The 27312-nt window shown below is 36.9% G+C and overlaps 1 protein-coding gene across 5 annotated transcripts in view; it reads left to right on the plus strand.

The window, feature by feature from the left end:
- The window catches only part of LOC147911783 (uncharacterized), a 318235-nt gene that overhangs the window by 266207 nt on the left and 24716 nt on the right, over positions 1–27312 (plus strand). The window contains exon 3 of one of the 5 annotated variants that reach the window (XR_015550350.1): positions 21176–21230. The exons of the other annotated variants lie outside the window; for them this stretch is intronic. The gene's annotated coding sequence lies outside the window, so the exon portion shown is untranslated. The remainder of the gene's footprint in view (positions 1–21175; positions 21231–27312) is intronic. 5 annotated transcript variants of the gene reach the window in all.

Consider the following 27312-nt stretch of genomic DNA (forward strand, 5'->3'; position numbering starts at 1 on the left):
GCCAATCGCGGTTGTTGATAGGAAAAACCTTGTAAACGAACACATTGCTGCTCTAGATGAGAGTTAAAATAATTTTAATTTTTCATATTCTTAAGCCCTTTATTGCAATATTAATAATAATCAGTTAAAGTAAATATAAATGATTCACTGACTGAATCAATTTACATTTCAAAATGCAGAAATTGAATGGCTGAGCTACATGGATCAGATATCATTGGGATTAGTACTTTGGAACATCCCTGGAAGGAACAGTACTGGGATTTCTTGTGTTCTGTGTATGGTTTATAATATATTTTTTATTCTGACAGTAGGCTAGCCTTGTAGTCAAGTTCTGTAGTCAGTTCATAAAAACTAGAGGTAAAAATCAATTACAGAGGTATTTCAGAAGGGATAGATTAGAGCTTTTTTGGTTGTTTCTTCTTTGACAAATGGATTTACAAAGAGTCTTTTAGTGCCATCACTAGTCCTCTTCTGGGGAGGGCTCCTAAGCTTTGAATTCTTCTATGAAGATGGTAGTTATTTGTGTTTAGGTTTATGGGAAATGCTAAACAATGTGTATCCCTCCCACACTTTTCATGGCACAGGGTTTTAGCTCAAAGACTGTTCCCTCTGTTACCTAATGTGCCCAGTTTGGGAAGTACTACGGAGGCTTTATTTGAAAGTGTCCTTTTCCATACCCACTGTTTTGTGAGTTATGTGAAATAAGAAGCTACTGACATAGTCATCTACAGTTAAATACATTATTTGAGTCTTTTCTAATTTGGGTACTTTTAGATAATTTGATGCTTAATTGATATTAAATGTTGACATCCTGAATGCAGTGGCATTATGGGAAATGGAGCTCGGAACAGTTCTGTTGGTTGCATTTACTTCTTGATGCTATAATATCATCATGTATGTGAGGAGTTAGTGAGAGTGTATGTGAGGAGTTAGTGAGGCAGTCGATGCTGGCAGAGACCACACAGTACATGACTGTAGGATGCACGTAAGCTGAAAGCCTGTGGTAGGTAGTATTGTCGCCTCCAAGAAGATTCCACTCAATAATTCCCAGGACTGTGTATATTGCTACATGTTACCTTACATGGCAAAACGGACTTTTTTCATGGTTAAGTTACTAATCAGTTGATTTTAACATAGGGAGATTATCCTGGATTATCTGAGAGTAGAGGGGATGGAACAATGTAATCACACGAGCCTTTAAGAGCAGAAGGGGAAGGCAGAAAAGGAAATCAGAAATATTTGAAGCATAGTAAGTGTTTCACACATTGCTCCATTGGTGGCTTTGAAGATGAAAGGAGCCATGATCCAAGAAATATGGATGGACTCTTGAAGCTGAGAACAGTCCCCGGCTGAGAAACAGCAAGGAAATAGGAACTCAGTCGTATAGCTGCACAGAACTAAATTCTGCCAACAATCTGAAAGATCCTGGAAGCAGTTTCTCCCCTAGAGCCTCCAGAAAAGCCATTGGCCAACACTTTGATTTTGTCCTCATGAGACCCTAAGCAGAATACCCAGCCAAGCACACCAGGCCTTTTGTCCAAGAGAACTGTCAGATAATAAATGGTTGTCGTTTTAAGCCACTGTTTGTGGTACTTTGTTACAGCGGTGATAGAAAACTAATACAAAGCCACAAGCTGATGCTAGTAACATACAGACTGCTTATCAATAGTCATAACATCTACTCCTGTGCCTGACTCTTTTCTTTTGTCTGATAGCTGGCAAACCCACTCCACGAGTCCCAAACCATGGAATTCTTGCGTCCCTTGATACTTGGTGATCATTTATGGACACCTGTTACCTTACTACCCCACTTGGCCACTACCTCCTCACCACATACTACAGTTACTTACTAGGTCTGCTCCCAGCCTCTGTTTCTGCTTATCAGTCTGAGCCATAACAAATAAAATTGCTTTCCCATACAATTTAGACTAACATCTAGAACTTAATAAAAATAGTCTAGTCCATTTTTCTTTTGTTTTTAATCTTTTTATTTTGAAATATTTTTAGGTTTATAGAAAAGTTGCAAAGATAGTATCATTAAATGATATTTTGAAATGGATTTTGAAGGCCAATTAGGAGTTTGAGTATTGGCGGATCTGTTATGCTCATATCATATAACCTATTGAACAGTGGTATCAATAAGCTCTAAGTTGGCCTAGACATGGCTGGATGGAAGATCACTATTTCACTTCCCTAAGTCAGGATACATTGCAATAGCAGTGGCAACCTCACTTGCACTGTGTTTCCAGTGAGAAAGAGCGTTAAAGAATGGATCATGGATGGGAAATAAAATATACTTAAATTGCTTAGAATGTAAATTAAAAGGAAAAACATATAAAGGATAGAAATACACAGACTTAATTCTCTTTAAGTGTGTGGAAAATCTCTTTATAGAACGGATATAAACTGTTTGCTCGTGTTTCTTTAATAGTTTTCAAGCTGCCATTTCATAATATATGAGTTATCATCATCAGAGCACACTGACAAATTGCACTAAATTCCATTTGGTTGGAAAGGGTAATGCTAATGTGAAATAAAAAAAAACAGAGGTCACACTTAGGTGTTTCTACCTTAACAATGCACATTGGACACCACCCCCCCCCCCCGTTTTTTTTTAACTCCAGGAGAAATCCTGCTGCCTCTGGAAACTTCCTTGCAGGCAGAGGCAAAAAGGCATTGGCCATGATCTCTCAATGGGAACCTTTCTTCTCATCCTTGTGATTCAGAGTGGGGATGTAAAGTTGGCAAAACGACGGTTTTGACTCTGGCATGGGAAAAAGAAAGCAAAGGTCGGGGGCCTGGATGTGGAAAGGTGATGAAGGAAGTGTGGTGGCAAGTTTCCAACTTAAACTAGGGAAGAGGTTGGCTATGTCCTTGAAAAGAGTTGGCTGCTGAGTCAGCCAGAAAGACCTGTTTGACTGTTTTTAATCTGGTGGTTTTTATTGAAAAGCTGTCTTGGCTAAAAGATGAACTTGACTCATGTCCAGGAACAAGGGACAACTATTAGCAAATTTAGGGTCAATTAGGGTCTTGTTTACAGTTCTTTTGTATAGGATAATCACTTCTATAAACTTTGCTCAGATACTATGTACCTTCTTCTTAAGGCCTATTATTCTGTGAAAATATCGTTAAGGTTGGATGTTCCTCAGGAAATGGAAGTATGCAATTCACTTCTCTTAGTAAAATCCATGTTTTTGAAACTGATAATCATGACTAGCTGTAATAAAGGAAAAGGGGCATAAATTTACAAAAAATCACATCATTACACTAGGTGATAGAAATGTAAATAAGACTCCAATGAATGTATCTCTTAATAGCTTTGTCTTACCTATTGATTTTTTCTCAAGTCCTACCTTGATCTGAAACAGCTATGCATCTAGATGTACCAGATTGCAAATGCTCAGTCTGACCTATTACTGTCCTGAAGATTTGAAAGCAGTTCCCTCACCTAGTCTCCTTAATTCTCCTACCTGTTAACTCAGCTTAACCGAGTGAGATCCATGGGTGAGGGAGGAAGGAGAAATTTGAAGATCTAGGAATAAAGAAAACCCTCTTCTTTCTTTGTCTGAATTGTACCTTAAATAGAAGTGCATTGGGGAACTATTGAGGAGGGCTGTAAGGATGGTTTAAGAAACATTTGGCTGTATGACAAAAGCTACAATTGATCTGACTTAAAATCTGACTGTCTTGTTTGCTTCTCTCCCGGAGGTGTTTTACAATAGCATGTCATTGTTTAATGTGAATTTTCAGAGATTCTCAGATGGGCTAGAGGTACCTCCTAAGTACCTCAGCAAGTCCACCATCCAGTTTCTAGGGCTCTAGAATTTTCAGAAGTACTTCAGTTTCCTTGATGCTGCATTCCTGAGTCACTTCCTTGCTCTGGCACCTTCTCCACTGTAGATCTATTTAGTATGGATAACTTTGCAATTTTCTGTCTGGCTAGAACCATGATGTCACAAATCAGCCTACACGTCTAGAATGTAAGAAGAGAGAAGTGGACCTTGAACTCTAATGGACAAAAAAGAAATGTAAATGAAATATCTCCCTCAGGGGTAACAGAGCTGATGGAAAAGCAGAAGAAATAGTGACAAAACAAAACAAAAACAAAGACAGATTGTCTGTATGTTGCATTTAAATAGTACCCTCTGTCCCTGTATAATGCTGACTGTTTTTCCCTAACATCTACTTGATAGAGATGTACAGTTATCGCCAGCAGTGCAGGCATTAGGAGAGAATCAGGTCAATGGGGGGAAAACAGGAAATGCTATGTAATAAAAAGGTGAAAGGAAGGTCTATATGAATTAAAAAGAAAAAGAAAGCAAGTCAACAAGCAGAGCAAAGAAGGAACTCAGAACATTTCTCATAGTGCTATGGAAATTAAAGCTTGAGATTTAGAATAAGTTTTCATAGGTTGAGAAATGAATATAAAACCTAAGGCAAAAAGTACAAGGAAACCCGTGTACCTTGAGGCAACTAGACAAAGTGCCAGAGACTAGAGCCTTTGACAGGACTGGCCTGAGGGCAAGCCATGTTTGAGCTGTTTTCTTTTGTTCTCCTTCCCTCTTGAACTTTCTTGTCCTCTATCTCATCCTCAGGGGCCCTCCCTCTTACTGATGACAGTTAGCTAATCTGGTAAACAAATTCATAATGACGGATTAAAGATGTAGTGAAAAGAACACAGGCTTTGGTGTCAGACAGGTCTGGGCCCAGATCCCAATTCTGCGTTTGTCTTAGTCCATTTCTTAGTTGTGTGGTCTTGGGTAGATTTCTTAAAATATCTTAGCTGATGTATTTTTTAAATGGGAATAATCACATCCACCACGCTGTATGGCTGTGAAGATGAAAGTAATGTCTGTAAAATGCCTAGAAGAGTACCTTGGATATAGTAGGTGCTTAATAAATGGAGCAGCTCTTTCACTCTCAGTGTACTCTTCTTCGTAAGAATATATTTATAATTTCATATGAATCTTCAATTCATTACACCAAAGAAATATCAAGTAGATTCAAGGGCCAGGGATGAGCCTTTTATGTCATTATCATTGCTAACATTTGTTAAGTTTGTACCATGTGCTAGGTCTCCTGTTAAGGGCTATAATAAACAATTTTATTTAATCTTCACAACAACCCTATGAGTTAGATACCATTACTATTTCCATCTTATGAAAGAGGACACTAAGGTACAAAGAGGTTATAAGTAACTTAGCCAAGGTCACAGAGCTAGAAAGTTGAACAGTCAAGGCTCTAATATTCTACTCAAATATGGTGATATAAGAGACTCTCTATGCTACTTATACGGAAAGACTCTCCTGCAAAAGGTCACCAAGATGCTAAGTGTTTACACTTGGCAAATGACTATTATACTCCTGCTCAGATGATCCAATTTAAGATGACAATTTAAGATGTCAAGGATAAAAGCTCAAGGATAAAAGTAACTACAATTTGTTGAGTAGCTACCATGCGCCAGGCATCATGCTATACACTCTACATACACTATCATATTTAATACTTACAATAATTGCGTACTGTGATGTTGATCTCATTCCCATTTTGCAGACGAAAACACAGAGGCTTACAGAGGTCAAGTAACTTGCTCAGGATTACAGAGTTAAGAAGTTGTAGCACTAGGATGCAAACCCTTGGCTGTCTTCTACTAGGCTGTCAAGGATTGTGCATCTTTCCCATGCATGCCTGTGCGGGGGAGAAAAGTTCTGCTCATTCCTTCCCTGAGCACTACTAGCTCAGCTGGGAAGTTCAAATCCAACTTTCAAAGCCATTTTCCATCAGGGCTAACTTGTACCAATCAGTGGGGATATTCACTTGAAAGTAGCACTTTGGAAGTAACGCCTTTAATGTTTTCAAAGGTAGAAAAGAATTTTGTGAGGGCTTCTTTCTTTTTTTTTTTTTTTTTTGCCTTTTATTTTGGTATGAGTCATACTGCTGGCTAGTTTCACTGAGAACCAACTATCATCTGACTCCATCTCCAATGACAGATAATAAAATATCTAGTACAATGGTTTGCAGGGAAAGATTTGGATTCTAAATTTCTGTTTGATTTTGGAAATTTGTTTATTGAAGTTTTGAATAGAATTTTCAATAACTGTAGTAAACATGTACACAAGGTTAGAGTTCTTCATCTCATGAATTCATATAACTCATAGCGATTGAGGAACTACATGGTGCCTGAAACTGTGTTAGGCGTTAAATATTATGAGGATATGTTATGCTCCTACTCTCTCAGAGCTTACTAGTTAGCAATAACACCTACCTGATTTTACTCCTTATTTACTCATTCATTCATCAAGCATTTGTTCAGCATGTGGCATGTGCCAGGCAATGTTAGGCACTGTGGGAAAAAAACCCAGCAATTAGTATGTATTGAGCACTAACTATGTACCTAGCACTGTTTTAAATTCACTGCATGTATTAACTCATATAATCATCCCAGCAACCATTTGAGATAGGTTTTATTATTATATCACTTTATAAATGAGAAAACTGAGACACTAACAGGTCAAATAATCTGCCCAAGGTCAAAGTGATGAAGGCAGGCGGTTATTCTAGAGCCTTGCACTCATAGCTGCTATGTTGAACTGCTTACAATAATGAATGAGAAACAGTCCCTGCCTTTAGGAAGCTCACAGTACAGCAAAATAGACTAAAAATTTAAATCAAGCAGTTTCAGTACATTGTGATCTATTATATGGGATTCATAGGATATCACTAGAGTCTGTTATAGGGCTACCTAACATAGTCTAGATAGTTTCGAAATGAACATCTAAGCTGAGACTCGAAGGATGAGTGTGAGCTATCAAGACAAAGGGAGAAATAGGATGGATATGTGGGTGGGGAGGGGGTGGAGGCTCATTGGGAAAAGTATTTCAAGCAGAGGGAACAACACATACAAATAGAAGTTAATTTATTATAACGGGGATATTTAGTGTTATTGGGGAGGGAGTATTGCTTGAGGCTGGAAAATTAGTCAGGTTTCAGATCATACAGGTTATTTAGGTTGTGTTAAGAAATTTGGACTTTATCCAAAATGCAATATGAATCCACTGAACAGATTTAAGCAAGGGGGTGACAGTAATTTACATTTATTTCATATTTGCATTTTTTTCATATTTACATTTTCAAATGATTTTCCCAGTAAGTGTGGAGAATGGAATGGAGGGGCGGGAAGGCCAGTTAGAAAGTTGTTTTCACAAATCAATAGCTGAATATATGATGAATACCTGAACAGTTCCCATTTCCTTCTTGGAAATATTCTGTGATGACAGTTACCCAAACTTTCTGGTTTCTGTGGTCCTGACTTTTCCTATCCCTCAAAAGTGCTTGCAGTCAGAATGATAGATATATTTTTGGCCAAAAATCTAATTCTAGTCATCGCTTCAGAAGGGAAGGATAACCAGTCAGTTCATCTTTGTAGTTATTTCTACTTATGTTTTTAGTTTAGAGAAAATAACTTGCTAATTGAACTAAAGTACCTTATGTTTGGTTTAGTATGATACAATTAAACACTTGCTGGGGGGTACTAGTCTCGTTATACAGATAAAGTTCCTGAGGCATAACTGAGTATGAAACAGCTTAGTATAAGACAGAGCTAGTAGTCAAGTCCTGTTATCCCCTTATTTTATCCCACTGCCTCTAGATAAGACGTTGTGTGTTGATTACATTTGTTCACAGATGAAAATGCTGAATAAGACAAAGGCATTTCTAGAAAAGGCAAAATATAAAATTCATATAACTGTATAAGATGATTGTTTTAATTCTATAGCCAAATACTGTACCTTGAATAAATATATAATATAGCTCAATAACGGCATCTGTAGTATGTCTCTAAAAGGTATCTGGAATGTCTAGACTAGATGAGAATAGGCGAAAAAGGATAATTGTATTGCATTAAACCCACTTGACTGAACAGAGGTCTACAGAGACCTTAACCACTGTTCACAGCACTTCAGGTACTCTTACCAAGTTGTTGGAGGCTCTATGCTGAAAGAGTGCCATGAGTATAACAACATATTGGCTGGAAAGACTTCATACCTGAACTCAAGCTATGACCGATTTTACTATCATTAGTGCAACACATACACACATACAGACATACTTTACAACTCAAACTTGCTGCTTCAGTGTTAACAGTAAAACATCTGAGAAAAGGAAGGAAAATTTAAGTGAGAGAATGTGGTATATTCCTTCTGACCTTAGAATTCAGAGCAAACACTGTCAGGAAGCAGAGACAGCTAATCTAATGTCTCTTACTTACCCACAAAGACTTACAAAGCATATCCTTGACCACTCCTTGTGTCTGCCGACTGGCAGTGCTAAAGCTGCATGGAGATAAGGTCTCCTACAAGGACCAACGGACTCACCCATGCTGCTTTGTGTCTAAACCAATCTTTGTGTCGTCTATGCCCTGGGTAACTTATTAGCACCACACCAGCTGTCAGAAGAGCAGTGACAAAGATGTAGAAGTAGACTGTTTTTCCTGAGAATAATCGATTTCACTGTGGGTCAACTTGTTCCCGGCACAACCCTTCTTTCTCCCCCTTTACATTCCATAAACTTAAGAGCTTAGCACTTCTTTTTTTCTGAGGAAACAATAAGGCATAATGGAAAGAGCGTTAGAGTACGAGTCCTGCCTCTGCTGTGTGTGTGACATTTGGAAGTCACTCAACCTTTCAGATCCCCAGTTTCAAGTTTCCTTATACGTAAAATGAGAATAATCATTATTTTTCCATAGAGTTATTGAAACATGGGGATATTTGTGAAAGCACTTTGCAAATGCTAAGTAACTACGGTCACTCTGACTCTCTGGGACTCAGATTCTCCATCTGGAAAATGAATGTATTGGAAAAGGTGACTTCTAAATGTGATCATCTCTACAACTCTAACATGTGATCATCCTAAATATCATAAAATTACTCTGTTTTATAAAAATATTTACTCAGATTACACTCAAAATGGAATACTCAAGAAAGTGATAATATGTGCTGATTGTCCATAGGTCTAGGAGAAAGTAGATCACAAGTAGAGAAAGAGTGATCAAATGCTAAAAAGAAAACTGTAAGTAGATACATAGAAGTGACTTATAGATTTCAACACCATAGGGATAGAGGTAATGGAATTGAGAGCAAACAAAGAAACAAAACAGAGGATCTCCTTTCTCCCAAGAGTTTGCTGTAAAAACTAATCAAGTGCATCTCAGGAAGGAAGGAAGAAAAACCTGCAATGCCAGGCAGATGATAGTTATTTATCAGCCCCTACTACAGTAACAGAGGCTCAAATAGATGGCGAGATATTGAATAGAAGTCACTGGAGATGGATTCTGCCAGGCCAAGGGACCCTGGGGACAGACCTTTCAGCTACAGCCTGAGTAGCACAATAGTACAGCTGTGTGATGGATGGCACAACTCCAATGGCATGGAAATTAGCTGTTTTAAGCCAACTTGGTGAATGGCTGGAGGATTCATATCTGTCATGGAAACATAGGCAACTGACACTGGAAGGAGATGGCTTCTTGCTTGCCACTTGCTACAGGGATCTGTTGATAGTGGAGAAATGTCTGCCTGATTCTGATAGAAAGAATTTAAGAGAGCAGTGATGCAAAATGCATCCATTTAACTCATATTTATTGTGAACCTACTGTGTGCTTATACTTGGTGCTGAGACTATAGCACTGAACAAGAGTCCTGCTCTCATGGAGCTTACATTCTAGCTTGTGGAACAGAACAACTAAGTAGTAAGTAAAATATAAAGGATGTTACTTGGTGATAAGTGATATGGAAGAAAATAAAGCAGAGAGGGGATGGAGAGTGTGTGTGAGGCAGGTTGGGGATTTTTAATTTTACATAGGGTGTTGAGGATTGGCCTATTTGAGAAACCTGCATTTGAGTAAAGACCTAAAGAAGATGAGGATATTAACTGTTCTGATATTCCGATATCTCAGGAATGAAAATTTTAGGCAGTGAAAATTTTAAGCAATGACAATAGGAAGCATGAACGGACTTGTAGTAGGAGTGTGAGTGGTATGTTCGGGGAAGAGTGAGGAGGTCAGTGTGGTTGTAGAAAAGCAAGCAAGGTGGACAGTAGTGGGAAAAAAGATCAAAAGTCAGATTAAGTAGCCTCACAGGCCACTGTAAGGATGTTGGTCTTTAATATGGGTGAGATGAGAGGGTATTGGAGGTTTCTAAGCAAAGGACTGATACTATGTAAATTATATTTTAAGAGTATTACCCTATTGTGTGATGAATAGACTGAAGGGAAGTAAGAGAGGAAGCTGTGAGACCAATTAGGAGACTACTGCAATAATCGAGGTGAGAGATGATGATTTTGGGACTAAGGTAATAGTGACGAGGTGATGAGAAGCAATTGAATTCTGGATATATGTTGAAGACAGAACAATCAGAATTTTCAGACAAATTTAATGTGAGGGTGTTAAGAAAGAGATGGGTCAAGGATAACTCTAAGGATTTTGGCCTTGTGAGTAGAAGGATGTAGTGGCCAATAACTGAGATGGGAAAGAGCATGAGGAACAAGTTTTAGGGGGATGATCATGGGTTCCATTTTGGACATATTAAGTTTTAAATTCAATTAGAGATATCAGGTAAATAATTGTTTATATAAGTCTGATTTTAGGGGAGAGGTCCAGGCTAGAGATGTAAATCTGTGAACCATTAGCATGTAGTGTGGATGAGATCACCAAAGGAGGGAAGTATATATAGAAAATATAAGAGATGAAGGGACTAATTCCTGAAGCAATGTAACGTTAAGGGGTCAGAAAAAGAAAGCAACCATTAGTTAAGTAAACATTAGTTGCTCTAACAAGCAATTCCAAAATGTCTTAAGAAAACAGAAATTTATATCTTCCTTATATAAATTCTAAAATAGGTGCTACTGATAGAGTGGGGGCTTTTCTCCAGTGACCTATCTCGTGTTTGCACTATCCTTAATTACCTGGCTTCCCAGGTCACAATCACAGCATTAAACTTCATCATATGCATCAGGCTGGTAGAAGAGGAATTAATTTGGATGACTGTGAGTGGGAGTACTTTAAGGGTCAGGTTTGAAATATGAGCACATAACTTGTGCTCATTTTCCATTAGCAAAACTCATTTATGTGGCTACAATGAACTACAGGGAGGCTGGAAAATGTAGTCAAAGTTTGTGCCAAAGAAGAAGAGGAAAAGGGTTTAATAAACATCTAGCCAGTCTCTGTCACAAGGAAAAACTAGCAAAGGAGATTGAAGATGAATAGTCAGTGAAATAGGAGAGTGTGGTGTCAGGACTCAAGTAAAAAACAATGGAGAGAGTGAGGGATTGAGTATGATGAAATATAAAAATTAACCATTGGATTTAGCAAGGAATAGGTTAGCAGGAACCTTATCAAGAGCAGTTTTGGCAGAACAGGGATGGAGAAAGTCCAACTGGAATAAATTCTAAAAAGAATGAAAGGAGAGTGATTGGAGACAGTGTGTATGGACAATTATTTTGCAAAGTCTCTTAGTACTTTCAATGAGCAATGCCTATCTGTGTCCCGGAATTGTACATAAGTAGCTTCACAGGAAAAAAAAATATGTTCCTGAGCTTTACATAGTGGAGATGAAGATGAATTGTGGACAATTTTCATGCCTCTACCTGGACAAGATGACAGCCAGCCAGACTTCACATATGAATTAAAACTAGTGCCAGGAGAGTGATGTCACCACGATGGTGGAGTAGGAGACCCTGACCTCTATCATTGGAGGTCCAGAAGAAGAAGAGAGGGAGAAAGGGATAGAAAACTTATTTAAAGAAATGATGGCTGAGAACTTCCCAAAATTTGGGAGAGATTTTAACATCCAAGTTTATGAAACTAATAGGTACACCTCAAAAATTCAATCCAAAGTGATCTTCTCCAAGGCATATTATAATAAAACTATCTAAAATCAAAGACAAGGAGAGAATTTTAGAAGCAGCAAGAGAAAAAAAATCTCTTATGCAAGGGAACTCCTGTAAGGTTATCAGTGGATTTCTCAGCAGAAACCTTGCAGGCCAGGAGAGAATGGAATATTGATCTATTCAAAGTGCTGAAAGAATGAAACTGCCAACCAAGAATACTTTACCCAGCAAAATTGTCCTTCAGAAATGAGGATGAGATAAATATTTTCCCAAACAAAAAACAAAAGCTGAGGGAGTTTATTACTACTAGACCTGCCTTAAAAGAAATGCTGAAAGGAGTTCTTCTAGCTGAAACTAAAGGACATAAATTAGTAACATGAGAACATATGAAAATAAACAACATGCTGGTAAAGGCAAGCATATAGTCAGATTCAGAGCAAGCTAATACTGTAATATGTTGGTGTGTTAACCACTTAAGTCTAGTATAAATGTTGAAGGACAAAAGTATCAAAAATAGCGATAGCTATAATAATTTGTTAAATGATACACAATATAAAAAGATGTAAATTGTGATGTCAAAAACATAAAATGTGGGAGGAGGGAATAAAAGGGAAGAATTTTTGTATGCAATCAAAGTTAAGTTGTTATCAGGTTAAAATAGATTGTTATATCTATAAGATGTTTCAAGTCAGCCTCAGAGTAACAAAATCCACTAAAACAAAAATCTGTAGTAGATACACACAAGATAAAGAGAACAGAATCAAAGTATACCACTATGAGAAATCATCAATTCACAAAGGAAGACAGCAAGAGAGGAAGAAAGGAACAAAGGAACTAAAAAACAGTCAGAAAACAATTAACAAAATGACAGTAGTAAGTCTTTGCCTATCAATAATCACTGTAAATGTAAATGGATTGTATTCTCCATTCAAAAGCTACAGAGTGGCTGAATGGATGAAAAACAGGACCCCACTATGTGCTGCCTACAAGAGACTCAGTTCAGATTCAAGGACACATACAGGCTCAAAGTAAAGGGATGGGAAAAGATATTTCACACAAATGGAAAGGAAAAGAGAGCAGGAATAGCTATACTTATATCAGACAAAATAGACTTTAAGTCAAAAACTGTAACATGAAACAAAGAAGGTCATTGTATAATGATAAAGGGGCCAATTCATCAAGAGGATGCAATGATGGTAAATATATATGCACTTGACAACAGAACACTTAAATATATTAAGCAAATACTAACAGATCTGAAGGGAGTAATAGGCAGCAATACAGTAATAGTAGGGGACTTCAATAACTCATTTCTTTTTTTTTTTTTTTTTTTTAAAGATTTTATTTATTTTATTTTTCCCCCCAAAGCCCCAGTGGATAGTTGTGTGTCGTAGCTGCACATCCTTCTAGTTGCTGTATGTGGGACTCGGCCTCAGGATGAATGGAGAAGTGGTGCCTCGATGCGCACCCGGGATCCGAACCCCGGGCCACCAGCATCGCAGCGCGCGCACTTAACCACCAAGCCACAGGGCCGGCCCCAATAACTCATTTCAACAATGGATAGATCATCCAGGCAGAAAATTAGTAGGAAAACATTGGACTTGAACTATTCTTTAGAACAAATGGAGCTAATAGATGCATAAAGAATGTTCCATCCAACAGCAGCACAATACACATTCTTCTCAAGTGCACAAAGGACATTCTCCAGGGTAGATTATTATGTTAGGTTGCAAACAAGTCTCAGCAAATTTTAAAAAATTGAAATCATACCAAGTGTCTTTTCTGACTACAATGATATGAAACTAGAAATAAATAACAAGAGGAAGACTGGAAAATTCTCAAATATGTGGAAATTAAACAACACACTCTTGAACAATCAATGAGTCAAAGATGCAATCACAAGGGAAAATTTAAATATATCAAAACAAATGAAAATGGAAACAGAACCTACCAAAACATATGGAATACAGCAAAAGCAGTGCTAAGAGGCAAGTTTAAAGTGATAAATGCCTACATTAAGAAAAAAGAAAGATCTCAAATAAACAGCCTAACTTTACACCTCAAGGAACTAGAAAAATAAGAACAAAGTTAGCCCAAAGTTAGCAGAAGGAAGGAGATAACAAAGATTAAAGCAGAAATAAATGAAATACAGGATAGAAAAAAATAGAAAAAATCAGTAAAACTGAGTTGGTTTTTAGAAAAGATAAATAAAATTGACAAACTTTTAGCTAGACATACAAAAAAAGGAGAGAGGACTCAAATCAATAAAATTACAAACAAAAAACGAGACATTACAATTGATGCTACAGAAATATAACGGATCATAAGAGACTGCCATGAACAATTATATGCCAACAAAATGGATACCTTAAAGAAATGGATAAATTCCTAGAAACATACAACTTACCAAGTTTGAATCATGTAGAAATAGAAAATCTGAACAGACAAATAACAAGTAAAGAGATTGAATCAGTAATAAAAAAAACCTTCCAACAAAGAAAATCCCAGTACCAGAAGGCTTCATGGATGAAGTCTACTAAACATTTAAAGAAGAATTAATAACAATTTTTTATCAAACTCTTCCCAAAAGGTGAAGAGGAGAGAATACTCCCGAACTCATTTTACAAGGCCAGCATTACCCTGATACCTAAGCCAGATAAGGATACTACAAGAAAAGAAAACTACAGGCTAACATCCCTGATGAATATAGAGGCAAAAATTCTCAATAAAATACTAGCAAACTGAATTCAACAGCACATTAAAAGGATCATACACTATGATCAAGTGAGATTTATTTCTAGTATGCAAGGATGGTTCAACATACACAAATCAATAAATGTGATACACCATATGAATAGAATGAAAGACAAAAATCATTTGATCATCTCAATAGATGCAGAAAAAGCATTTGTCAAAATTCAACATCCCTTCATGATAAAAACTCTCAACAAATTGTGTATAGAACGAACATACATCAACATAATAAAGGACGTATATTACAAACCCACAGCAAACATCATACTCAATGGTGAAAGATTGAATGCTTTCTCTTTAAGATCAGGAATAAGACAAGAGTGCCCACTCTCATCACTTCTATTCAACATAGTACTTGAAGTCCTAGCGAGAGCAATTAGGAAGAAAAAGAAATAAAAGGCATCCAAATTGAAAAGGAAGAAGTAAAATTGTCTCTGTTTGCTGATGATGTGATCTTGTATATAGAAAATGCTAACAACCCCACTAACAATGGTTAGACCTATAAATGAATTCAGTAAATTTACAGGATGCGAAATCAACATACAAACATTTTGCATTTTTATACACTGACAATGAACTATCTGGAAAAGAAATAAAGCAATCCCACTTACAATAGCATCAAAAATAATAAAATATTTAGGAGTAAATTTAACCAAGGAAGTGAAAGATCTATACACTGAAAACTATAAGACATTGAAGAAAGAAATTGAAAAAGACACAAATAAATGGAAAGACATCCAGTGTTCATAAATCAGAAGAGTTAATATTGTTAAAATATCCATACTACCCAAGCCATCTATAGATTTAATGCAATCCCTATCAAAATTCCAATGGCATTTTTCATAGAAATAGAAAAAACAATCCCAAAATTCTTATGGAACAACAGAAGACCTCAAATAGCCAAAGCAATCTGGATAAAGAACAATGCTGGAGGCATCAAACTTCCTGATTTCAAACTGTATTACAAAGCTATAGTAATCAAAACAGTATGGTACTGGTATAAAGACTGACACATAGAACAGAATTGAGAGCCCAGAAATAAACCCACACATATATCGTCAACTAATATTTGAAAAGGGAGCCAAGAATACTCATGGGGAAATGATAGTCTCTTCAATAAATGGTGTTGGGAAAACTGGATATCCACATGCAAAAGAATGAAATTGAACCTTTATCTTACACCACAAAAATTAACTCAGATTAAGGACTTAAATGTAAGACCTGAAATCATAAAACTCCTAGAAGGAAACATAGGGAAAAATCTCCTTGGCTTCAGTCTTGTCAATGATTTTTTGGATATGACACCAAAAGCACAAGCAATAATAGCACAAATCAACAAGTAGGACTACGTCAAACAAAAAGCCTCTGCATGGCAAAAGAAACAATCTACAAAATGAAAAGACAATCTATGGAATGGGAAAATATTTGCAAACCATATATATTTATTTTTTGGGGGTGAAATTTTAATTATTTTATTTTTTGTTTATTTCAGTAACATTGGTTTATAACATTGTATAAATTTCAGGTGTACATCATTATACTTCCATTTCTGCATAGATTACATCATGTTCACCACCCAAATACTAATTACAACCCAACACCACACCCATGTGCCGAATTATCCCTTTCGCCCTCCTCCCTCCCCCTTCCCCTCTGGTAACCACCAATCCAATCTCTGTCTCTATGTGTTTCTTTGTTGTTGTTATTATCTACTACTTAATGAGGGAAATCGTACAGTATTTGACTTTCTCCCTCTGACTTATATCACTTTGCATAAGACCCTCAATGTCCATCCATGTTGTCATAAATGGCTGGATTTCATCGTTTCTTATGGCTCAGTAGTATTCCATTGTGTATATATACCATATCTTCTTTATCCATTCGTCCCTTGATGGGCACTTAGATTGTTTCCAAGTCTTGGCTATTGTGAATAACACTGCAATGAACACAGGGGTGCAGGTATCTTTACCCATTGGTGTTTTCAAGTTCTTTGGATAAATACCCAGCAGTGGAATAGCTGGATCCTATGGTAGTTCTATCCTTAATTTTTTGAAGAATCTACATACTGTTTTCCATAGTGGCTGCACCAGTTTGCACTCCCACCAGCAGTATGTTAGAATTCCCTTCTCTCCACATCCTCTCCAACACATGTTGTTTCCTGTCTTGTTAATTATAGCCATTCTGACGGGTGTGAGGTGATATCTCCTTGTAGTTTTGATTTGCATTTCCCTGATAGTTAAGGATTTTGAACATCTTTTCATGTGTCTGTTGGCCATCTGTACATCTTCTTTGGAGAAATATCTGTTCAGGTCTTTTGCCCATTTTTTAATTGTTGTTAGTTTTTTTGTTGTTGAGATGCATGAGTTCTTTATATATTTTGGAGATTAATCTCTTATCAGATGTATGGTTTGCAAATATCTTCTCCCAATTGTTAGGTTGTCTTTTCGTTTCGTTGGTGGTTTCCTTTGCTGTGCAGAAGCTTTTTAGTTCGATGTAGTCCCATTTGTTTATTTTTTCTATTGTTTCTCTTGCCCGGTCAGACACAAACCATATATTTGATAAGGAGTTAATATCCAAAATATATGAGGAACTCATACAACTCAATAGCAAAAAAACAAAATATCCAATTAAAAAGTGGACAGAGGACTTGAATAGACACTTTTCCAAAGACAATACTAATGGCCAACAAGTACATGAAAAGAAGCTCAACATCATTACTCATCAGGGAAATGCAAGTCAAAACTACAATTAGATATCATCTCACACCTATTAGAATGGCTATTATCAAAAAGACAGGAGATAATAAATGCTGACAAGAACGTGGAGAAAAGGGAACCCTGGTGTACTTTTGTTGGGAATGTAAATGGATATAGCCACGATGGAAAACAGTATGAAGTTTCCTCAAAAAAATTAAAAATAGAACTACCATATGACCCAGCAATTCCACTTCTGGGTATATAGCTGAAGAAGATGAAATCACTATCTTGAAGAGATATCTGTATTCCCATGTTCATTGCAGTATTATTCACAATAGCCAAGACATGGAAAGAACAACAACCTGAGTGTCCATCAGTGAATGGATACAGATATACACACAATACATATAGTATTCAGTCATAAAAAGGAAGGAAATCTTGCCATTTGCGACAATATGTTTGGACCTTAAGGGCATTATGCTAAGTGAAATAAATCAGACAAAGAAAGACATATCTTGTATGATCTCACTTATGTGTGGAATCTAAAAACAGAGAACTCATAGAAACAAAGTAGAATGTTGGTTTCCAGGGGCTGAGAGCTCTGGGGAAATGGGCAGGTGTTGATCAAAAGGTACAAACTTTCGGTTAAAAAGGAATAAGTTCTGGGGATTTAATGTACAGCGTGATGACTATAGTTTACAATACTGTATTGTATACTTGAAAGTTGCTATGAGAATGGAGTTTTAATGTTCTCATCACAACAACAGCAGAATTGTAATTATGTGTGGTAAAGGATGAGTTAACTAACCTTATCGTGGTAAAGTGTTTTATAATATATATGTGTATCAAATCATCTCAATGTACATGTTAAACTTACACAATAGTATATGTCAATTATATCTCAATAAAGCTGAAAAATAAAACTAGTGCCACAATGATGTAGGAATTCAATTTGTCAGGATTACTGATTCCCTTCTGAAATTGATACAGATATTCTTGATAGAGTAAATGAAAATATAAGTTCACTGTGAATCCTAGGAAGATTCCATCCAATATTTTTCTTTATGATCATGTGTTGAACCAAATCTTATGGTTAATTCAATTCTGTGCACCACACCTGAGGTCAACTAAAAATGAAAAAGAAAATTCCCCAAAATAATCTTGTATAATTCTTTACACTACAGGTTAGGAAATTGAAGCCTTTAGAAGGGAAGTGACACATCACCGGCAAGTGACAGAGATAGGATTTCAACAAAGTACTACTAACTCTTAGGCCAGGGCTTATATCCCTCAATCAGTGGTATTCATTACTTTGTTGCATCATGCCACACAGAGCAAATGATAGTCATACTTACAACCTTCTAATAGACATAGGAGATGCAGAATTCCTGAGTCCTCGCTATAATTCTACTTTCTTTCCTATATATCCAAATGCAAGTAAAGAAAGATGGGATAAACTTGAATTGCCTTTAATTTATTTTAAAAAGCAAAGAGTTTGCAAACATCTCCACTTTAAAAACTAGTAGTAACACTTATGACACCTTTCACACTGTCATTGAGATCTGCTATCTGATGCTTGCTTGTTAACTGCTTTTCTTTGTTAAGAAACACAAAAATGCATGTAGAACAGGGGCAAATTTTTCAGATATTTTAAGACAGAACTTCAATTTTCTTCAATCTGGATATTTATTTTATCCATTGAGAAATAGCTTGAGGGTTGGATTTAGACCTTCTCTAATTGCCTGGAATCCATGCGGTTGTCCTGAGAATCTTATTCATCTTTGATTAGGAGGGCATTGCCTCTTGGCAAGCAAGCCATACCAGGAGTAATCATATTGTGGAGGAGCTCTAAACAATAGGCCAAGAACAGCAGTATGGATTTGAGAATGACTCTTATGGAATCTACATTAAGCAAAGCGGACTTACCCAAGAATGTTAGGCTCTTATTTGAATGGACAAAGTAAAATGTACATTGATTCTCAATAGCTTAGGATCTGATGAGAAGAATTTGTATTTATATACTTTGCTTGGGTGAATGTTAACTACATTAAGGATAAATTAAAATATAATACAGTACTCATTTTCCTTAGCAATCTCATTTGCTAAAAAACATATAACATTTTGGTATCCCAATGAAAGAAGTGAGACTTTGGACATTTGATATATTACGTAGCAGTGGTATTCATTTCAACCTAGGCTGCTAGGCTATGGCTGGAGAGAGCTTAAAAGGAACACTTAGAAAGAACAAAAGCAGGTAACGTATGTCAGTTGATATTCACAAGGACACAATTTTCTTGATGCTAACTATATTTAGGTTGGAAAGCAAATGGTTAATGTACTTAAAAACTGTTCTTTCAAGTGTTAAAAATAATGAATAATTACAATTTTTCTTTAAAGAATAATTTGGTGTTTATAGGAAGAAATATTGCCTAAAGGAGTGTTTGGCTAAAAAAAGATTTTCTTTGTAAATGAGGCTGTCATTAGACAGGACAGGGGAATAAAGAAATTTGGGGACTGGATTAGTTGGAGAAGAATAGGTATAAGGTAAACTATATCAGTAATTTAGTTACCTGGATAACCATAAGCACATTGGAAGGAGAGGGATAAGATCTTGAGAAGCATGAGGACAAAGAGAATTAGTGTGGTGATTCCACCTTCTTTTGTGTTTCCAGCATGGAAAAGGGCAGACCAAGGAATAGAAGAAATAGGAAAAACAGTTTAAGATTTTACTGAAAATCAAAATAATGAGAGGTAATCATTTAAGGAAAGGGTGAAGAGTCAAGCAAGCCACAGGCTATTCAATTAATATCTGCAGTGGAAAACAGTAGATGTGGAAATTAGCATCAAAGTTATAATGCTTGATTTTGTTCCACAGAAGTGACTAGGCCCAGAAGCTTCTTTACAGAGCCTAGAAGCACATTAGGAGAAAGAATTTAGCATATTTCCTTAAGTCCAAATAAAAGTCAAAGTTTAGTTAAGAAGGATATCAAGGTAGATAATTTTAATAAGACTGATGAATTGCCTGGTATGTAGATTTTCTATTTCTTTTCATCGTGTTCCAGTCATGTTTTTCCTTAAGGATTATGAAACCTAGATATCAAATTGTGTTATCTTTTTATATAGTGGACCAATGATTTATCTTCCACACATCTCACTTATGCACCCCTGAGGAGAGTGAAGGAGTAGACTGCACTACTCCATCAGAAATTACCACTACCCACAAGCAGAAGCCATCCAAATTTTAGTCATCAGAGTTAAGAGGATGAAAATAATCTCTAGAGAAGAGATGGAAAATATTTGACACTTATGGTACCACTCCCCTTCTCCTTCAGCCATGGACATGACAGATTAACCATGAGATTCTTTCTGGCTGAGCCTGGACACAGCCTTAGAATTCTTCTTAGCAGTATCCCAGGCAGCCACCACAAAACAATTGAAATTGGCATATGAAAAGGAACCTGTGTGCCATCCCAGCTCTAGAAGGTGTTCTTTGTGAAAAACAATCAACCTTATTATATTTTCACAAACTTCATAGAAGTTATTTCTGTTTAAAACTAAAGGGAACAGTACGTGTCTTTGAAAAGTTGCAATTTCAAAGACATTTGGACATGATAGATACCTCGAAGAGAGTCTTCTGATTAGCATGATTAGTGGTACTATTTCTCTTAACATCCTCTCCTAATTTATTGGTAAATAAATTTGATTTCAGAATAGGATTCCATAGGTATTGCAAGAGCAGAGCTATAAGATTACACATAGAAATGTGTTATTCAAAATGTTCTAAAAATGTTTCTTTAAATGAATATCAATGAACAGTTCTTGTTTCTTTTTTACTTAACTTACAGCAATTGTTGAACAAATTATGGTTTCTAACATGGAACATTTGAAGAATTAAAGAAGGTAACTGCCTGAAATATTCTTTTTATCATTTCTAACCCTAGAGGTTTTAGTGCTTTCTTACAAACTCCTAACTACTTTCATATATATTTTTTCATACACACACACATACATTTATGCATATGTTCATATACATACATATGTATATATATCTTTTAGAAAAATTTTAACTCAAGGATAGAATGAAAAAAACAGCATGCAGCATAGTTTCCCATTAACATTCCTGATTGGCATCATTTGCAGTTTACACCCTCCATTTAGTAGCTCATTAGCTTTCTAGAAAACCAGTTCCATCTTCTCTGGGCAACATACTGGAGTACATTGGAAAGCTACGACTTTTTTGCTTCTTTTCTGTGGTATTTACAAACCACAGAAGACTCATTTTAATTTATTTTGCATCAAATAGAACTTTCTTTTTTCCCATCAAAGCTAGCCCAAAGCAAAATCGGTCAGTCATGGTTTGAACACCTAGACCCTTTTTCTTTCTGCCCTTCATGTTCCTCACTCACTCTAGCCCTCATCCCATCATACATTCTGCCTTTCCTACTCCAGGTATTGTGTGTCCCTATACGGAGACTCTTTGACTGGGGCCCTTTATTCAAAGCTATCCTGTTTCTTCTCCTTTTCATCTCCTTTCTCCCATTAAAATGTATTTGTCCAATGGCCCATTCTTTAAGATATTGCTGGGATACTGAAGCTAACTGGTTATATTGATTTATAAAATGGAGTTACTGTCTATTTCACATGGCTCTCCTACAGTGACTTAACTGAATAAGGAAATATAAGGTCTTGAGTCAGACTGGTGGAAGCAAAAATTTGGGGCAGGGGTCTTTGCAGTACTACTCCTATCATTCCTGTTGAGTGTACCTATGTCATGTCTGTTGAGCAAACTTTGGTAACCCTTGATGACTGTCAAACTTGAATATTCCTGGAACCAGTGTATAATTATTGCAAAGATTCCACAGAAGAATTACTAGGAATGTTGTGTAATATGGGGAGAAAAGAATACTGACTAGGAGTTAGAAGATCTGGGTATTAGTCCAGGCTATGCCATTTACTAGCCATCACACTCACAAACTCAGTTTCTTCATCTGCATTCGTGAAGCAGCTGTTGAAAGCTTAAACTGAGATAATATAGATTCAGGCACTTTGAAAACTGTCAACGGCAGGAGCAATAAATATGTAATTATTATTATTGTGTGCAACATTCATCCTACAATCCCCAATGCTCTTGATAAAGCTCCAGACACAAATAAATTCACATCTTCTTCCTAGAGTCTATGGGTGGCTTGTCTGCATTAGATAGTTTCTTGCCTGCTTTCTTAAGAAAATATCATTGTCAACAGGCACACAGACTGATACAAGTATTGTGTTCAGTGAGGTGACAGCTTGGCGAGCGAATTTGAAATTTATGACCCAAACTCAGTGCTTTCTGTGGTTGTTTGTGTTCCAATTCCCAGGACATTCGAAAGCTCTTATGCAGAGCTTCAGATAAGCACCAAAATCACGTGGGGTCAGTCTGCTGGGCAGGCTTCTGTGCGCCACACATTCCCAGCACTTGTGCCCTTTTCCATGCTAACTCATCAGCATTCAGGGTCATTTATTGAAACTGAATGATGTCCTTCTTCGAATCTTATCACTTCCTGGACTGATATTCAGTAGGCAGGGAGAGACCTTTTCCTGGATAGTGACATATTTACAAAATCAATTATTCCCATAAAACAGGGTGAGAAAGAAGACAGAAAGGGCAAGTAAATTGAGGTTTAGATTGGAACTAATAAGGCAGTATTTCATGGTAGCTAAGAGCATGAACTTTGGGAGTCAGCCATACTTGGATTTTAATGAATCCTAGCTGTGCTGCAGCTAGCTCTGTGGCCTTGGACAAACTGCTTAACCTCTCGGGTTTCTTATCCAGAAATGAGATAACTAACAGTACCTTCCGGGTTCTATTTTTGTATGTGTAAGAATTAAGTAAGACAATGAATGCAAAGCACTTATCACAGTGCCTGTCACATAAACATAGGTGGCATTTTTAAGTGCTTCTTCAGTCATAACTTCAACAAGTATTTATTGCATGTCTACTATATGCCAGACCTTGTTTTAGCATTAAGATACATCAGTGAAGAAAAAACAAATTAAATCAAATCAAAACAAAAACACTGAAGTCCCTGACCTTATGGCACTTACATTCTAGTGGAGGAGACAGAATGATGGCAAGAAATGAAATGGAGAAGAATACAGCAGGGTAAGGGAGTGCTAGAGATGGGAAGAGGTGGGTGGATGTCACTATTTTTACAGAGATCAAGAAAGACCTCTCTAGGTGACATTTGAATAGAAATCCTTGTGAAGTAAGCACATATCTGTAGGAAGAGCATTTCAGACAGAGGAAACAATAATATGAAAAGGTCCTAAGGAGCCAACAGGTTTGGTGTAGTTCAAAGAACAGTACAGAAGCCAGTGTGACTGGAGCAGTGATTGAGGTGGAGAACAGCAGGAGATGAAGCAGAGAGATAAGAGGGAAGGAGATGATGTGACGGGCCTTGACAGCCACTGCAATGAGTTTGGCGGGTTTTAAGTAGGACTATAACATGATCTGACTTACATTTTAACAGAATCACTGACCATTGTTGAGAATAGATTATAGAAGGCAAGAGTGGAAGCAAGGAGTCCAGTTAAGAAGCTACTGCAACAACTCTGGTGAGAGGTGATAGTGGCTTCAACCAGAGTGATAGCAGTGGAAGTGTTATGAAGGGATAAAATTCTATAAAGCAGGACACATGGTCTGATTTGGTCAAAAGCTTAACTATTATGTAAAAGGGAGCATTCTATGTGATCTAGCCTAACTCATTAGAATTTTCTGCAGTGAGATTTGTGGCCAAAGCCCCAGCAAATACTACTTTGCCTTCCATTGTCACTGTTCCTTGTTGCATGTGACGATTTTAAGGAGGGGTTGGCAGTGGTCTGAGTCAAAGTTCTGGTTTCCTTAGCTTCCTTCACTGTAATATCATTAAGTATCACATTGAACGCCAACATTATTTTTAATTGCTAGCACCATTCTCTGTTGTCCAGGCCTTCTCTGTTTCACTTTTCTCCTACCAAGTTTCTCTTACCTATGTATGCCTTTTCTAACTAACATGAAGCAAAGTGGTCAGTGGGAGTGGAAGTCAAACTGAGTGGGAGGCAGTTCTCAGTTGAAAATTGACATTGGGCAAGTCGCTTTCTCTCTTTGGACTCAAATTTCTAATCTGCAAAAAGAGTGGGTTGAATTAATGAACATTAAGATCCCTTCCAGATCTCAAGTTCTATGATTCATTCAATGATACACTCATAACCAGACCCTCATCCACACATTGTACATATATATTTAACATTTTAATATTTATCATCTCATCTTTAAATCATTTCAAAATTTCATAGGTGAAGAAAAGAAGGTCTATAGAGTTTTTAAGAAACTTCCCTAAGGTCACTTATTGACACACTGAAAGAGCTGGTTCCAGGTATCACTTTTGCCATGGCACCTCAAAGTGGCACCAGTCCAGTTACTTTTAAGCACTTAATTATCATTCACTGCTTTTCTGAAGCACTCTATTAGAAGATGGAGATCTTTTCCTTAAAATGTGTTACACGTGAAGGAGTGGCAGCAAGCTATGGCAAGTAATATAATAAAATATTGTGTTTATGACACAGTCTTCCTTAGCAAATTAGATAGAAATTGCCCTCATTCAAATTATTCATCTGCAATTTCCCTGAACACTGGAACACCATTTCTCCCAAAACAGGGGCACCTTTAGTACATTTGAAAGCTGAGCTCTTTTCTTCCTTCCTACAACTGCTAACCCTCTGCAGTTTTTCTAGCTCTTCCAGATGGAAACCAGAATTAAATATTAATGCAGGTGGTATTATTTTCAGCCTGACTACTGCCCAAAGGCTATGTCAATGGCTGAGAGGGGGCTAGCAGAGGTTCTATTGCTGGTTGTGTCCTGCTGATTGCTAATTAGATGTAAAGGTTGAAGAGTAAACACATACTTTAAACATCTATGCCCAAATGGGGCTCTACTCTGTCTCATGGGATGTATTTAAGCTCTGCATGGGAGAGACTACATTTTTACAAGAGTGGCTGTCTTTCTAGGTAATTAATCCAATATGTAACTGAGAAAGCAGCTAATGGGGACAGTGTAACTCGAAGGTTGAGTCAAGCTGACATTACGAGTGGTCTACTCTTTGATATCTATATTATCTATATCTATAGGCTATATTAGCATAGAGAAATAAATATGTCTGGTAAAGTTCCCATTTGTGAAGTACTGCTTGCTTGCTTGCTGTCAGGACTCAAAGTAGAGAAAGAAAGAAGGTGGCACAAACAGAGAGAGGGGATATACCATTAAAAGGGATGAGTTCTACTCTAAAGATATGAGCCTGTGTAATCCTAAATCTCAAGAACAAGATTTATCATTACCCAATCCTGGTTAAGATTCAGTGTACCTGACCTGGACCTGTTGTCCCTAATTCTGTTCTCATTCCTTTAGTGACCAGCTCCTGGCTAGTAATCACTCATGCTAATATGGAGGCCCCTCCGGATAACATAATGCTATGAACCCAATTCTAATACATTTCCCCTGTTTAAAATCATTCAGTGACTATAAACAGCTTTAGAGAGAGTCCAAACTCCTTAGCATGGTCCACAGGGCCTTTATAACTTGGTCCCTGTTTACTTTTCCGTCCTCATCTCTCACTATTACAATACATCATGCCTTTCCTTAGCTATGCTGAACTACCTTCAGTTCCTCAATGGACTGTGTGCCCTAATGTGTCTGAGCCTTTACATGTTTCCTCTGCTGAGGATGCCTCTCTCAACTCTTTCCACTTTACCTGCCTATTTATCGTTTAAAATATAGCTTAGATGTCGCTTCCTCCAAGAAGCCTTCCCTGAGTATATCCTACTGAGTTAGGTGATTTTACTCTGCATTCTCATAGGACATATTTTGCTATAAGAATTTTTAATAGTCTGTTTATTTGCTTTTCTTCACAGCTATTTTACCAGCTCCTCCAGGGGAAAGGCCAGGGCTTGTACATCTCTGTATCCCCATATCCTACAAGTAGTTCATTTCATATAGTTCTCAATAAACTTCTTATAAATGATTGATTGAGTATTACGTCTATGGCTCTACAAGCATGATAGGATGAGGATTTAGGGCAGCGTGATAGAATGATGAGGGCAATCTTTCAGTCAGGGTTTTTTTTTAGGGGGGGTGCCTTTGTCTTTACAACATGTAATGTAAGCTGCTTATGTATATGGATGGGACTGATACATGGAAGATTTTCCAAACAGTGTGTTCTCAGGCCTATGGTATTTTCAAACCACTTGTCTATAGCAGATTTCCTCAAAAATATACTCTGAGGAGGTGGAGTCATAGGAAGGAAGGTGGTGGTGGTAAGTGGTTTGCAGAGACAGGGAAAGTAGGAAAAAGATAAAATGGTGGTGTATCAAGTTTATGTAATCCTTCTTAGTCTCTGCTACCAATTACCTATGTGCCTGGGAGCAAGGTATTTATCTGCCCTGGGTCTTTGTTGTCTCATTGGTAGAATAATGGGGTTTAAGCAATGAAGTGCTTTGTAAGCCCAAGGGCTACCATTTTAGTCAATTTGACTCAGAGCTGCCTAAAGACAGAGGGATGAATCAGAGGATCTCTTGAGGGCCTTTTAAGATTTTCCAAGTCTTCTGATCTATAATTTGATGATATGGTGTCACATTATTTTTTACATTCAAAAAAGTCACACATGCAATATATTTTCATTGACCAAAATTAGAAGATACAAATAAACAAAAAAATATTTTTAAAAATCACCCACATTTCTACCAGCCAGAACCACATGTGTTTTAAATTTATTACCATTCTGGCTATCTTACATGATGCTGAAACAATTGGTTAAAAACCCATATATGTTGGTAGTCAACTATCTCCTTTTTATTATTATAGTTTGTTTTAAGTAGATCAAATCATTTGGGTAATTAGACATAGCCTTACTGTCTGGGGTATCCATATTAGACACTAAAAATATGTGGAACTAAATACTTAAACAACAA

The sequence above is a fragment of the Ceratotherium simum genome, chromosome X, assembly GCF_057802395.1.
Source record: "Ceratotherium simum simum isolate JZ-2026a chromosome X, ASM5780239v1, whole genome shotgun sequence".
Taxonomy (NCBI): domain Eukaryota; kingdom Metazoa; phylum Chordata; class Mammalia; order Perissodactyla; family Rhinocerotidae; genus Ceratotherium; species Ceratotherium simum.